Here is a 16770-nt window from a genome sequence, read left to right on the forward strand (position 1 = left end):
GAAAGTCAAGTTCTCATTCACCTTCCCGTTACTGCACGAAATGTTCCTCTCTGTCCATGCTACATTTATTTGTTTGTTTGCTTGTTTATTTATTTCTGTTGTTGTTGTTGTTCAGTTATAGTTACCCACATTTCCCCCATTCCTCGCCCCTGCCCTCACTACCCTCTGTCTCCCACCTTCAGTTCTCCCTGCTTTCATTTTTTTTGCATGTAGCTGCCCAGATCTCCCAACACCATTTGATGAAGAGGTTATTTTTACTCCATTTTATGCTTCTTCCCCCTTTGTTGAATATTAATTGACCATAGATACATGGGTTTATTTCTGGGCTCTCTATTCTGTTCCATTGGTCTATGTGTCTGCTCTTATGCCAGTACCAGGCTGTTTTGATTACAGTGACCTTGTAATATACTTTGATATCAGGTATTATGATCTCTCCTACTTTGTTCTTCTTTCTCAAAACTGCTGAGGCTGCTCAGGGTTATTTATGGTTCCATATAAATTTTTGAAACATTTGTTCTATATCTGTGAAATATGTCATTGGTATTTTAATAGGTATGACATTGAATCTAAAAATTGCTTTGGGTACTATGGCCATTTTGATTATGTTAATTCTTCCAATCCCTGAACACAGTATATGTTTCCATTTATTTGCATCCTCCTTAATTTCTTTCTTCATTGTTGTGTAGTTTTCTGAGTACAGATCTTTTACTTCCTTGGTTAGGTTTATTCCTAAGTATTTTATTTTTCTTGTTGCTGTAGTAAATGAGATTATTTTCTAATTTCTGTTTCTGGTATTTCATTATTGGTATACAAAAATGTCTTTGATTTCTGAATATTGACTTTGAATCCTGCTGTTTTGCCAAATTTACATATTAGGTTGCGCTATTCTAAAAAAAATCCAAGAAGAGGGGAGACCCTCAGACTCTTTTCCCATTTATGATAAAGAACATTCAGCAAAGTGGGAGTAGAGGGAGCATACCTCAACATAATAAAGGCCATATACAAGACACCTACATCCAATATAATACTCAACCGGCAAAAACTAAAAGCTTTCCCACTAAGATCAGGAACAAGATAAGAGTGTCCACTTTCACCACTTTTATTCAACATGGCATTGGAAGTTCTAGCCACAGCAATCAGACAAGAAAAAGAAATAAAAGGCATCCAAATTGGAAAGGAGGAAGTAAAACTGTCATTGTTTGCAAATAACATGATAGCGTATACAGAAAACCCAATAGACTCCACCAAAAAAACCTAATCAATCTAATAAGTGAATTTGTCCGTGCTACATTTAAAATGAAATATGAACTCTTTACTTTTATTGGTTAGTACCTACACAATCTGCTCCTCTCTTTATTTCCCTGAATTTGTCTATTATCACTTTCCTCTTGCTTACTAATCTCCAACCAAATATTTTCTTTTCATTTGGTCTTTGGACCTCTTCTTTCTGCCTGAAATGCTCTTTCCCAGGTCAGTGCTTGGCTGGATAATTCTTATTCAGATCTTAGTTTTAATGATGCCTCTCCAGAAATGCCCTTCCTCTCCACTTGATCTAAGAGAGCCCTCGAGTTACTCTCACATCACCCCTTTTATTTTAGTCACACCAAGAAATTACATCAATCCATCAGAAAAACAGAACAATCATAAACATGTACACCCCTAATAACAAAGCATCAAGATACGTGAAGCAAAGTCTTATAGAAATGAAGAAAGTAATTGACAATTCAGTATTCTAACAGGAGTGCGGTGATCCCTCATTGTAATGTATTTTCTTGCTTAATTATTTACATCTACCCACCGTCACACACTAAAATACTCATGCTGTTATAACAGATAGCTAGGTCATCTTGTTTAACCACGTTCTTATTTTTTAGTAAATAGACACATAATGGGCACTCAATGTTGCAATGAAGTAATTATCATCATCAGTGTGGGGCAAGGTCTCTAAGTTCGGCTGCCCAGTGCCCAACCTACTCACTGTGCAGCCATCTCCACAGGAGCTGCCACTGAGGGGTAAAACACACGCAGAAAAACAGCCTTATTTTATGACCATGATTTACTCTTCCTAAGAGATTTATAGAGCTATAGGGATGAGGGGAAAGCTTTTATTTAAACCGACTTCCCCCAATGCTAAAGATGGCATGATGTATTACCTTGGCAAAAGACTTGGTTGCTCTAATTCAGAACTTTGGCAAATATTATATCTGCAGAAAGGCAGGCAGGGGAGAGTGGTTGAATTTCGCAGTGGAATAATATAATTATCCTAATTACTGTCTTATAATAAATTAGTAGCAATCAAATTCTGTAATGAAGGTGTTCAGTACTTTGGCTTGGACACTAGAGGGCTAAAATACATTAAACGGTCTATAAAATAAACTGGGGAGTCTATTTTCCTAAAATCTTACCTGGCTAGTGATGGCATAGGATCCTTCATTAAAACCAGTATGAATCACTAAAATCATGCAATTTGAACTCTAAAACGAACAAAATTCCAATAGTCAAAGATACTGATTACCAAGAAAATCCATATTCAAAAACAGGAGATATTTACTAGATTATGAGTTTGACACTATGGTATAGGAATAACAAGTTTCTATGGGAAGTATTTTGAATATACATGTCAGCAGAAATGTAACCAGTAACATTTAGTAACGCACCTCAGTAACATTTGCTAGAGGAAGGCATCTTTGAATCTGGTACTAAACAATCAGTTGCTGCCTGCATGGTTTTACACAAGATGACTACATTTCACAACCCTTTATTTTTCCTTCTATAACACAGTGACAACATAACAGTAACAGCACCGATGAGCCTTGCATTCACATATAACAGTATGGGGTTCAAATTTTTTTAAAAAACTATATGATATAATATTGTAAGCTTCAATGAAGGTTAAAAGTAAGCTAAGTATTTTTTGTAATAATGATACATGGATTTGCCCAGCACTGAGTACCCAAAAACACAGAGACCCACTTACTTTTTTTTCACAGCACAAATCACTATGAAAATCCAATAAAAATTAAACAGATGAAGAGAGAAATCGACACTATGTTTAATCTGCTGACTTCCTTCTTTTTCACCCCGGAGGCCCTGAGACCCTGGGATCAAAGGTCAGCGTGAATTTCTAGAGAGATGTTATCGTGACAGATCTCAAGGTTATAAACCTTCACGCCCCCATGTTCGGATTTCAAGAGTATGTAGAAGTTCAGAACTCTGTCTCTGTTCCTGAATGGGTCTCTAGCCATCAGCTCTCCCGTCCTGTGTCCTTGTGCTCTTTTTTCTTTGCATCCCCCCTTCATGTGGCATTTCTGTCACTGCATCTAAGTCCTTAAGGGCCTAAGTATCAGCAGTCACAGATGGCAGGAGTGATTTCCATCAAGCATTTTAGGGTGAAAGGTGCTCCATCCACCTATAATGCTATCATTATCAGTCATCTCAGCGAAATCAGAGTTGAGCCCCCTGCCAGTGGGAGAGCAGCTGCAAACTGCTGATAGCATCTTGGTATGGGTTTGTTGACTGTTAGCCTAGGACAAAATGTATATTGCTTTGATAGAAAATGCACGTGGAAAAGCTTCTTATTTGAAGGATTAAAAGTTAAATCTGTTTTTGTTCTAATTTCCTTCTGTTCTATTTGAACAGCAAAAGTACAGACTTATTCTTACGATCCTTCTGCTCAGGGCAATGGGATTTGATATTAAACAAAAGGAGGGATTTACTTCAAATATCCAGGCCTAGGCCAATGAACTAAGGCTACAAGTCAGTGACATGAAAATCGGACTTTGTTACATGAGATGCAATTCTAGGTATTTTTTTTTTTCCTTAATTGACTCAGCAACTGCAGAAAAGTTCATTTACTGTAATCAATATTACTTTACATTGTGCCTCAATCAAAAACTCCTTTCCGTGGTCAATAGCAATTAGACAGATGGACAGAAATGGCGGCACCAATGGTGATGAAATTCAAGATTTATTCCTGCCATTCTTCTAAAAAAGAATAAATAAATGAAATCCATGCCAGGGAGACAGCTAATTGCATTACATTGAATTTCCAACCTTGCAGGGGAGACCTAGAATGTGCTCTGGAAAAAGTCATAAAGTAAGTACCACAGGTCAGAAAGCTGAGGCGAATATCTCTCTGAACCTTTATCTCTGATATCTTTGTAAGTTAACCAAGAGGAAAAACACAGAAGAACCACAAAGGATAAGAGTGAGATATAAGTTGGTATCTTTTAATAATTTTAAAAGAAGTAAAATAACATCACTGGAGAAGGAATTTATAAACAGTTGTCTTTGATGTTCATAAAGACTGTGGTTGGTGAACACTGAAAAAATAACAAAGATAAAAGCAGATCGCAGCAGGAGGCATATGAAACAGAAGTGATGAGAGATGAGTGAGCACCTGTAAAGATTGGGTGGTTTTCCTAAATAAACATAGGAAGAAAGAATTTACCTTCTGCTGGGGCATGTCAACTTAACAATACTCATGCATACAACACCTCAAATATCTGCTGCTTTGTGATTGGTTTTCTAAGTTTTCTCTTAGGTCCATTTCCTAACCCCATATTGGGTGATTTGGACCAATATTCCCAGGAAGACAGAAGTGTAGTGATACCAAGGGAAAGATCACCGATTATTGTTAGAATCAAGATGGGGTGAGTTCAGTGAAGCTAGGGAAGGGACTGGCCCGCACAGCAGTGGTAGTGGTGCCTGGTGTCTGAGAGAAAGGCCTCATTAGCTCAATGAAGGCAGCCACATTTGGTCAAAGCAAAGGTGACAAATGAAACTATGATCGAATCTAAGATGTGCATACAGTGGTTAATAAAGTAGCCAAATCCTGGAACTGGGAATCTAGATGAAGACTGCTGAACAGGATCCTTAGAACCCAGCTAACTACGGGACACCAAGACTTGGGGAACATACAAGAGACATCCTTATGTCAACATAAGATACATCCAAACCTGTAAGAAATGTTTATGAGTTTATCTGAGCCAGACTGACAACAACTGCCGAGAAGCAAAACCTCAGCGGATTGAGAAAATGCTCCAGAGAATGATAGTTCTACACGCTGCTTTATCCATTACAATCCAAAGAGAGGACGTAAAGGGGTTGCATGAAATCCAATGGAGGCAGATTAGAGAGGTGGGAGAAAGCCAAGTGGGGAAATTTCTGGGACTGGGTGAGAAGTACAATGATAGACATACACATCTTTTACAGAGCTGGGTACCGGATAGTTAACAGTCAACAGTTAACCTGATAACACTGAGGGGATTTGTGGTCTCCCTCTGGTGCAGTATCTGTGCTTTGAGGGTCCAGAAAAAGGAAATGACTTTGACATTCCAAAGGTATGTTATTGATGATGCAAAAAGACAATAGAGAGGCTTTATTGAGATCAAGATTCACTTTTTTCAGGGAAGATTCTAGCCTAGGATAAGACCACCCACCATACACTACTTTTAACTAACAAGTTTTAATCCAGACCATCCTCCGTGGTTACTATAAGTCCCTGAGTTGACAAGGCCTCCACACAGGCCTCCCTGTGCTTGTCAGTCTAGCATGTGGCCCCTTTTTGTGTCACGATGATCACAACTTGCTCCTGTTTCTGGAGATTTCTTCTTCCAAAAATAGCAGAAAAAGAAAGTAAGAACACTGGAAAATACCAATCTCATATTTTTGCTTTCTGGTTTGGAGAAGTTATTGGACGGTGTCACAAATGCTCCCAAACACTAATGAACCCAATCTCCTTTCATCTTGCTCAAGCAACCCTCAACTTTCTTTGACCACCTGCCTTCTTGCTTCTATCCTTTTCATCTTTCTACAGCATCCTCCTGACAGAAGAATGTTTTGAAAATTAGTGAGTTGGGGAATATTATTCTCCCACTTAAACCCTTTCGATAACTTTCCATTATGCCCTGAACACCTTCAAACATCTTCTAATGGCCTGAAGAACCTGAAAGATACACTCCCCTTTGCGTATAGGCTTAATTCATGCTACCCCTCCCACCTTATAATTTTCAATACACCAGGCATTTCTTCACCTGAGAAACTTAACACCTCTACTTCTCTTTCTCTCCCTTGTATTAGGAATTTTCCCTAGGGCCTCAGAGGTGATATGACTGTTTTTATTTTTTTTTCCTACCAAATAATGTATGGGTGTTTGTCCTGGAGAAGAACAGAATTAGCCAGAGGCCCTGATGATCGTTCACAAAATTTCCTTTATTATATGCAAATAGTTCTTTATGGTCATTCCACCTTCATGCTTAATGGCATGAACTCACCAATAAGCATCTGATGGGACTCTAGGAGGCTAGTTATAAATGTAGCATAAAGGTCAGGATCTCATTGATCCAAAATCTCTGGGTACAAATATTGATTCTTACCATATTCATGTTCATCACTATCTGGCCATGTGCATTTAGACAAGTTATTTTTTTGTTAACTCTTTCCATTCTCCTCTATATTAGTACGACAATGTCTTTTTTTTTAATTTATTGTCATTCAGTTACAGTTGTCCCTCCTTTTTCCCCATTGATCTTCCCTGCTCCCCACCACAGTCAATACCCCACCAATTGTCCATATCCATGAGTTCTCTATTTGTGTTCCTTGGCTTGCCCTTTCCTCTTCTTTTCTCCATTATCCCCCTCCGCCCTCCCCTCTGGTCACTGTCAGTTTGTTCTTTATGTCCAAGTCACTGATTCTATTTTGCTCGCTTGTTTGTTTTGTTGATTAGGTTCCACATATAGGTGAGATCATACGGTATTTGTTTTTTACCACCTGGCTTATTTCACTTAGCATAATGCTCTCCAGTTCTACCCATGCTGTTACAAAGGGTAGAAGTTCCTTCTTTCTTTCTGCTGCATAGTATTCCATTGTGTAAATGTGCCATAGTTTTTTGATCTGCTCATGTACTGATGGGCACTTAGGTTGCTTCCAACACTTGGCTATTGTAAATAGTGCTGCTATGAACATTGGGGTGCATAGGTTCTTTTGAATGGGTGATTCAGGATTCTTACAGTATGATCCTAGCAGTGGGATCACTGGATCAAAATGCAGTTCCATCTTTAGTTTTTTGAGGAAATTACATACTGTTTTCTGCAGTAGCTGTGCCAGGCTGCATTCCCACCAACAATGCAGTAATGTTCCTTTTTTTCCACAATCTCACCAGCACTTGTTGATTTCTGAAATTAATAAACAATGCCAATTTTTAAAGAGCAAATGAAATGCTTTATTTACAGGTTTCTGGTATATAGCAGGTATTCAGAAATTGTAGTGAGCACAGAAGTAGTACAAGCTTTTTTCACTCTCCTTTCTTAACTAGTGTACAAAAGAAGAAAACAATTAGCATGAATTAAAGACCCAAAATGTACTAGGCTCTTTAAAAAACTGTTTACATGTTATGCCATTAATTAAAATGTTGTAAAAAGAGAAAAAATGGCTACCAGTTTTTACTCCCCCAAATTAATCTTCAAATAGCTAATACCCACGTGGAACATACACACATACACACCATTAGCACACAGACAGCTGTATGTGTATGTTTAGTAATACATCCTTATTATATTATATCATATGTAATTGGAAGTGGAATGAAAATGTTATACCAGTTTAGAAAATGTACTTATATCCTAGTTTTGTTCTAAATGTGTTATTTCTTTCTTGTCTACAACCCATTTTTCATATATATCTTTGTCATTGTTGTACTTCCAATTAGCTTCTTCCCTTTCTCTTTTCTACCAGCTTTCTCAATCCCCCCCCACACACACTTGCTTCCCACAGATGCAACACTGTGAGGAATTGAGGAGGATGCCCATAAAAGTGAACCCAGAGAAAGGCACCCAGCATAGAAAGCAGAGCCTATGAATCCCATCCAGACCACAGACCCACAGACATCAGCACTCCTTTCTGTGGGAACATTTGGAGGCAACTCACAGATTGCTATTTGCGTAAAGAACCAAAAATATCCTGGCTTTGATATCTGTTCTTCCTTCTATCACAATCCCTCCTAAACAATAACAACAAAACCCTAGGTACCATGGAGGAAATGGATAAACCCATGTGGTTATACAACATATCTATATTCTCCCTCTTCAACAAAGTGATGATTACTAGGAAAATAATCAACTGCTATAATTATATTGGAGGCAATTACTCAGTCTTGGATAATAACTGCAAAGCTGAAAACAAAACAAAACACTGTAGAGCCAGTTCCAGGTTGAGTTAGATATGGAACAGAGGCTGAGAGGTATAATTGGAGTTCTGTGCTCTAGAGCAGCACTGTGTGATATAAACAAAATTGTGTGCTCCCAAAATTCGTGTGTTGAAGCCCTAAACCCCAAATGATGTTATTTGAAGATGAGGCCTTTGAGAGGCTATTAGGTTTAGTTGAGGTCATAACGGTGGGGTCCTCAATTATAACAGAAGTATAACTGGGCACAGAGAGAGGGGTTGGACTACAATGCTACTCCCACCAGAGCTCTGATGCCAAGGTAGCCCTTCAGAGGTGTCCTGCCTTGAAGCAAGGGGGATGGGCCTTATATCTCCGAGTGTTCCCCCATTATGCTGACTGAGGTTTAGCCTCAGGGAGGTCCAAGAATTGGCAAAGAGGTTCTCTTCCTCTAAGGCCACTTCCTAGAAGGTGACTCAACTGACCGTTTTCACCTGCCAACATTCCCAGCGGTTAGGGGCAATATTTCTCTGAGGTGGGGAAGGGGAAACTGGGATTCATAGCATGGCATCAACTACACTTGACTTACATTCTGTGACTTTATCTCCATAAACAGGTTCTTTCCTGTCAGGTCGTATGCCCAGTTCCTCACTCATAAGATGTATGAGCCACCCTAAGAGGACCAGGGGCACACCGCTACACAGGGTTACCTCCGCGGCAAGCATCATGAAAAACACACTACAAAAAGAAGGAGACCACTGTCTTTTTCAGATGAATTTATTTTAAATTATCAAAGAATAAAAGGGATGATCTTCTTGGAAAGTTTTACTAAGAAGCTCAGAGTACCAGATTTTAGAGTCCTGTGTATTGGTTCTATTCATTAAATGTTGACAGGGACCAGAATGAATAAAGCAAAGTAAGCCTTTCACTTTAAAAATTAAGAAATTAAAGCCTGGAAATATATATAGAAGTGTTCAAATTTTTTTTATCCATGTATTTATTCCATTTGTCATTTATTGAGTTTCAACTATGTGCCAAAGTGCTAAAAAACAGTATATAAAATTAGTAAGACATGAGTCTTATTGTACATTTGAGGAGATCTAGTCAAACAGAAAGATAAAACAACAACTGAATTGTAATAAAATATGGTAACTACCCTGTAGTGGGTTGAGCTGTATGCTTCTCCCAAAAAAATAAGGAAGTAACAAAAATAATTGCAGCCCTCCAAGGATATGTCTACTCGGATCCTCAGAATGTGACTTTGTTTGGAATAAAGGTTTATGCAGAAATATTTAAATGTGTGGTTTCTATATTAGATCATCCTGAATTTGAGTGCACCCTAAATTTAATAGAGTGTCTTTAGGAAAGACAGAAAAGAAGACACGAAGGTACAAGGAAGACGTCTGTGTGAAGACAGACGTTCTGCTGTGTAAGCCAAGAAATGCCAGGAGCCACTGGATGAGACAATGAAGCATCCTTCCCTACAGCCTCCAGGGGTCTGTGGCCCTGCCAACACTTTGATTTTGGACTTCAGGACTCCAAAACTATGAGAGAATACATTTTCTGATGTTTCAAGTCACCGAGATGTCTTCATCTGTTGTGGCATATAGTGGCAGCCCTGGGAAACTAATAGATGCTCTAACAGAGATATGAGAAAAATATGCAGAAAAATTGTCAGAACAAACTGTGTCTGGGGTCAGTGTGTTTTTCCAAAGGGGATGTGGTAAGTTAGAGCTCAAAATGATGATGTACCATGTCTTTATACTGGAAAAAAACACAAAAACAAAAACAAAAAACCTTGGCACTTCTATCCATTACTTTAACAGCTTGAGTTATATAAATGCTTTTTTCCCCATCAGAAAAGCAAAGCATCAACCAGAACACTTTCCACAAAATGGCTATGTAATAAAGATTAAGAATAGAGCAAAGCTATTTTGCTTTAGGTAAAAGACAACCCCACATATTTATCGTTGCCATCTCCCTTCTGCTTTACTTTTTTCCTTTAATTAAGATACAACTATAAGTTCCAGGGGTTCTAGTCACATCACTTTGAAGTCACTTTGCAGAGGGTGAGAGCAAGGGCTGGAAATAGTTGGGGGTGTCTGGATCCCCATGTAAAATAAGCACCAAACAGGAAACAAAGCTTTGTGTTACCTGTCATTTTAAACAAACAAATACAAATATTCCTGAGCAACGGGGGAAAGCAAAACAGGTTGCTGTTTTTTTTCTGGTTCCGCTTTTCATATCTGAGTGAGTTTCCTAATAGCACCTTTGAAAAGTAACATGTTTTTCCACTTGTGATCAAAATTGCAGAAGAACAGGCATCTCTCCTTTCTTTTATTAGCTTGCTCTGTTGATGCTGCCCCAGGAGATTTTTTAATTTTCAAATAAAAGCATCGAAGGTGACAACTAAACCGGAGATGTTTTATAATGAAGAATTACACCAAGATCATTTCATTAACCCTTCGCTGCCCTCAAATCTGATTTAATCTTCCCCCAAAAGAACATAATTGAAAATATAGGAAATCTATAGCAACAAATGACAAAGCTGGAAGAGACATGCTTGTATACGGTGTGATGGAAAAATGAACCTTGAGGGGTTCTGTTTGACCTTTTCAAGAAATCGCCAGTCATAATGATGGACTAGCAGTGCACTGAGTTTCTGAAGAGACCAAAGAAAGAAGAGGCAAGGACAGCAGATCATAGTCAAAGGCACTCATGCTCCATTTATACTAAACCTTTTGTGCAGCTGGTAAGAGCAAGTCGGACTACAAGTGTGGGTTCAAATTTCCAATCGTGCAAGTTACCTACCTCTGTGATAATGAGGATTATACCAGCTCCCAAGCCACAGAAGACTGCAAAGGTGGAATGTAAAGCTGTGTATAAAGCTCTAAGCAGAGGGTCTGGGATATATATATTTCATGTATATATATTTATATAGCCCTAAATAGTGTTAGCTCTACAAGGTAAGGTATACAAGCCACTTCCTTTGCTCTAAAAAACAACTAAATTGGCAATATAGAGAATAAAGATTACAAGATGATATTACAGTTTTCTTTAACTTGTACAGTCAATTTTGATTCTAGGTAAATTTGGAGGCTTTTTCCCCCTCAATCACTATTCATTTTGTTGTAATATTGCACAAGTGCTCCTGGCCTCTGTTGTCCTCTAAAGTAAGACTATGTTTTTGTTGTTGTCCATTACGTGCTGGGCGGTGAGGAAAAGCAAAGATGATGCTTATCTCACTCAATTTTAGAATTCATCAACCATGGAAAGATTTGGCAGTTTATTGTGCAAATTTGTTCATATTAGTCAAATAGACTTAGGTCTAATATCTCATTTATTTTGTCTTATTAATGTATGTACTTTTCCATTTGGGTCTCACTTTCTTTAGTAGGTGAGTGTAATAATATTTATACAATAGGACTAAGGCACTGGCCAATGTGGATCAGTTAGTTGGAGCATCGTCCTATAAACTGAAGGGTCACTGGTTCAATTCCTGGCCAGGGCACATGCCTGAGCTGCGAATTCAGTCCCGAGTCAAGGAGCATATGAAAGGCAACCAATCGATATTTCTCTCACATGGATGTTTCTTTCCCCCTCTCTCTCCCTCTCTTCTTCTCTCTCTAAAATCAATAAACATAACAAAAATTAAAAAAATAAAAGTATGAGGACTAAGTATAGCAATTTTTTAATTTTTATTTTGAAATATTAGACTTACTAGAGAGTTGTAAAAATAAGAGTTCCTTCATGCAGCTTTTTCCCATTAGTGAGAAATATGGCCCTCATTAATCACAATACATATATTTATTTATTTGTTCAATTCTTGTATACAAACAAGGTTGTTTCAGAATTGCTAAACCACACTTCTGTGAAAACCAAATTTATGAAACCAAGGACAACATTTGTGTATATTTATTTTTGCCTTATAGAATATGTAATCAAAAAGCTCTTTTCCAGAGTTATGTAAATGTGTTATTTTCTTCTACTTATTTCAATGTATTTATGTCATTTATTTGTAATATTGTTGAATTTATTTTTTTTGAATTTTATTTTGGGTTTCCTTGGCAATTCAGTTGATTTCATTCATTCATAAACTCATTCATTTTTAGGTCTATTCTAAAAATCAGAACTACAACTAAACTACACTTAGAGAGGGATGACTACCCCTTTCATCTTCATATTCCAGAAATTCCTCCATATCACTTCATAGAGATCTTTCTCATTCTTACTGGTATCTTCATAGTTCTTTATTATGAGGGTAAATCATAGTTTATTCAACTCATTTCCGATGCATGAACATTTGGAAAATTCCCAATGTTTTTCATTTGTAAAGAATGCTGCATTTAAAAACCTTTGGTTAAATATTTTTGTATTATTGGCAATATTATAATATTTTAAATGTTTCTGGTCATGAAAAAAGTTAACCATTAACCTTCCTAAGGGCCCATACTCTGACCTGAACTAATTTCAAGGAGGAGATTATCATTGGTTGTGGGTGTAAGGTGTATAAGGAGAAAAAAAAAAAAATGTCCTAGGTTGAAAAGCTTAGATATCAGGAGAAGTCCAAAGCTCTGTCTATTGGGGAGAAACAGGATAACTAGACTTGACATAAGGATTATTATGCTGAGCCATAGAGCCTCAACATAATAAAGGCCATATACGAGAAGCCTACAGCCAACAACATACTCAACCAGCAAAAGCTAAAGGCTTTCCTGCTCACATCGGGAAGAAGACAAGGATGTCTGCTCTCACCACTTCTATTCAACATCATATTGGAAGTCTTAGCCACAGCAATCAGATGAGTAAAAGTAATAAAAGGCATCCAAATTGGAAAGGGGGAAGTAAAACTGTCACTGTTTGCAGATGATATGATAGTGTACATAGAAAACCCTTTAGACTCCATCAAAACTAGTCAACCTAATCAGTGAATTTGGCAAAACAGCAGGATTCAAAGTCAATATTCAGAAGTCGAAGGCATTTTTATGTATCAACAATGAAATATCAGAATCAGAAATCAGGAAAAAAAATCCCATTTGATATGGCAACAAGAAAAATAAAGTACCTAGGAATAAACCTAACCAAGCAGGTAAAAGGCCTGTACTCAGAAAACTATGCAACACTGAAGAAAGAAATTAAGGAAGACACAAATAAATGGAAGTATATACTGTGTTCATGGATTGGAAGAATTAACATTATCAAAATGTCCATATTACCAAAGGAATTTATAGATTTAATGCAATCCCTATTAAAATACCAATACCATATTTTACAGCTATAGAACAAAAATTTGGCAAAATTTATATGGAACCATAAACGACCCCAAATCACCGCAGCAATTTTGAGAAAGAACAAAGTAGGAGGGATCACAATACTTGATATCAAACTGTATTATTACAAGGCCACTGTAATCAAAACAATCTGGCATAAGAACAGACACATAGACCAAAGGAACAGAATAGAGAACCCAGAAATAAACTCAAGTTGGTCAGTTAATATTCAACAAAGGGGGCAGAAGCATAAAATGCAGTAAAAATAGTCTCTTCAAAAAATGGTGTTGAGAAATCTGGACAGATACATGCAAAAATTGAAACTTGGTCACTAACTTACACCATACACAAAAATAAATTCAAGGTGGATAAAAGACTTAAATATAAGTCATGATACCATAAAAGTCCTAGAAGAAAACAAAGGCAGAAAAATCTCAGATATTCCATGCAGCAACATCCTCACAGACACGTCCCCTAAAGCAAGGGACATAAAGGAAAGAATAAACAAATGGGACCTCATCAAAATAAAAAGCTTCTGCAGAGCTAAAGAAAACATCAGCAAAATGAAAAGAGAACCAACCATATGGGAAAATATATTTGCCGATGATATCTTGGATGAGGGTTTGATCTCCAAAATACATAAAGAATTCACACAACTCCACTCCAGGAAGACAGACAAACCAATTAAGAAATGGGCAAAGGATCTCAACAGACATTTCTCCAAGGAGGACATACAAAGAGCCCAGAGACATGTGAAAGGATGTTCAGCATCACTAGCCATCAGAGAGATGCAAATTAAAACCACAATGAGATACCACTTCACAACAGTCAGAATAGCCATCATAAACAAATCAACAAACAACAAGAACTGGTGAGGTTGTGGAGAAAAAAGGGAACGCTAGTACACTGTCGGTGGGAATGCAGACAGGTACAGCCACTATGGAAAACAGTATGGAATTTCCTCAAAAAAATAAAAAGGAACTGCTTTTTGACCCAGCAATTTCACTGCTGGGATAATACCCTAAGAATCCTGAAACATTTATTCAGAAGAACCTATGTACCCCAATGTTCATAGCAGCACAATGTACAATAGCCAAATGCTAGAAGCAACCAAGGTGCCAGTCAGTAAATGAATGGATCAAAAAACTGTGGTACATTTACACAATGAAATACTATGCAGCAGAAAGAAAGAAGGAGCTCCTACCCTTTGGGACAGCGTGGATGGAACTGGAGATCATTATGCTAAGTGAAGTAAGCCAGACAGTGAAAGACAAATACTATATGATCTCACCTTTAAGTGGAACCTAATCAACAAAGCAAACAAGCAAGCAAAATATAACCAGAGACATTGAAATAAAGGACAAACAGATAGTAGCCAGAGGGTAGGGGGGAGGGCATAGTGGGGGAAAATAAGGGAAGGGCCATCAAGTAACATGTATAAAGGACTCATGGACAAAGCTAAAGGGGGAAGGTTCAAGGGCGGGAGGTGGGGATAGGTGGGGCAGGGGGCATGGTGGGGTGACAATGTAGACAACTGTACTTAAACAACAATTAATTAATTAATTAATTAAGGAATTGCTGAGTCAGTTATGAATCAAGATGTTTTGAGAGAGAAAATCGGAGTCAGTAGAGAGAGTCTAAGGCCACAGTGCCTGGAGTCCTTCACAGGGAAAGGAGAACAAACTAACGTTACCTTCTCATACTACCTAGTTGTGAGTCAATGGAACTTGGACTAGGGTAGAATATAGCATTGAGCAATCAGCTTTGTTGAAGAATAAATAAATGAGTGATTAAGTAAATGAAATAAAGAAGAGGATTCCTGAATCTATCTCCATTTTGGAAACGTCCTTTTAAGAATCAGGAAAACCTGACACAAGACGAACTCCAACCCTTCCTCTAATCCTAAAACAAAATAAAGGGATTAACAGAGCAAACGCCTTATTTTGTTTTGGACCTTTGGACATAGGTTTAATAAGTTGTAAATTTTTGTTTTTATTTTTTTAGATTATTATTTAATTTTAGACAGAGGGCAAGAGAGGGAGAGAGGGAGAGAAACATCAATGTGTGGTTCCTTTCGCGTGCCCCCTACTGGGGACATGGCCTGCAACCCAGTATGTGCCTTGACTAGGAATTGAACTGGTGACCTTTGGTTCACAGGCTGGTGCCACATCAGCCAAGGCAATAAGTTGTACATTTTTAGAGATGGACCAAAGACTCTGGAAGTCTATGTCTCAACTCCCATTCCTCCAAATAAGAGGCTGTCCTCCCTCTTTTGGGCTGAACAGAACTGCACCAGCAAATGGGAATCTAAGAAGATACAATGTTAATTAGGGCAAAAAGTATAGGAATGGGGAGATTCTATGTCTCATTAAACTATGATGCCCCTGATTGAATCAGCTGTAGACCTTGATATACATACCTCAGTACTCCAGTACTAAAGTACACTGTTCTACATTAATGTCTGGAACTTTTGTGCCACTTCGAAAAACTATTTTTCTATTTACCTATGAATTTTTCCTCCAAAAATTGAGTGAACTATTCAGGAAAGCACAGACTGGGTCCTATAATATCACTGTACTCTCAGTGACTACAAGTTCATACATACAGCTGGTGTTCAATATGAAAAAATTGTTCACAATCCCAAAAATGACCATTCTGTACCTTGACCTGGGAGAAAATTACTTGATAAGGAAATCCTTACTGGGAAATCTCAAGTCACACCCAGGAGGGGAGTTTTCGCTATAGGATGGTGCCAGGTGTTCTCCTGCACAGGAATTCTGACCCTTGCTTGTTGATCTTACTTACGTTGAGATTTTTTGACAACCCCTTCTCTGCCCAAGGGCAGTGACAGGTTGGGATGCTAATAGCTGGTTCTTTTCTTGTGCGGGCATGACTCCTCATTGTAATGACGAAAGATGCTATGTCAGTAAAATACATTGTTATTTCTTTTGCATTATCCAGTAAGAATAAGATGAGCCAAACCACTTAACTGCTTTAAAGCCGTGGCATTCAGTGACCCTGCCTGCTCCTTTAGCCTGAGCTGAATCTGCACAGTGACCTCGAGGGAATGATTTCCATTGGCCCTTCCTAAATGCCTAACCCTCCATTCCCCCAGGATCTTGAATGTTTGCTTTGCAAATAGAAATGTCAAAAGGTCTGTATGTGAATTTATATTTAGTGACCCGGCAGAAGATTTTGGGCTAAGAATTTATTTATTTGGGGAATGGTTCTAAGCTCTGAATCAGCTGGAGAAGTGCGGATAACGAAAGGATGGCCCTGTTTTCCTAAAAAGCACTGCCCTTCACCCTCTGTGTCCCCTTGTCAGACACGCCGTGCCCG

The sequence above is a fragment of the Desmodus rotundus genome, chromosome 13 (assembly GCF_022682495.2).
Source record: "Desmodus rotundus isolate HL8 chromosome 13, HLdesRot8A.1, whole genome shotgun sequence".
In the NCBI taxonomy this organism is placed as follows: Eukaryota; Metazoa; Chordata; class Mammalia; order Chiroptera; family Phyllostomidae; genus Desmodus; species Desmodus rotundus.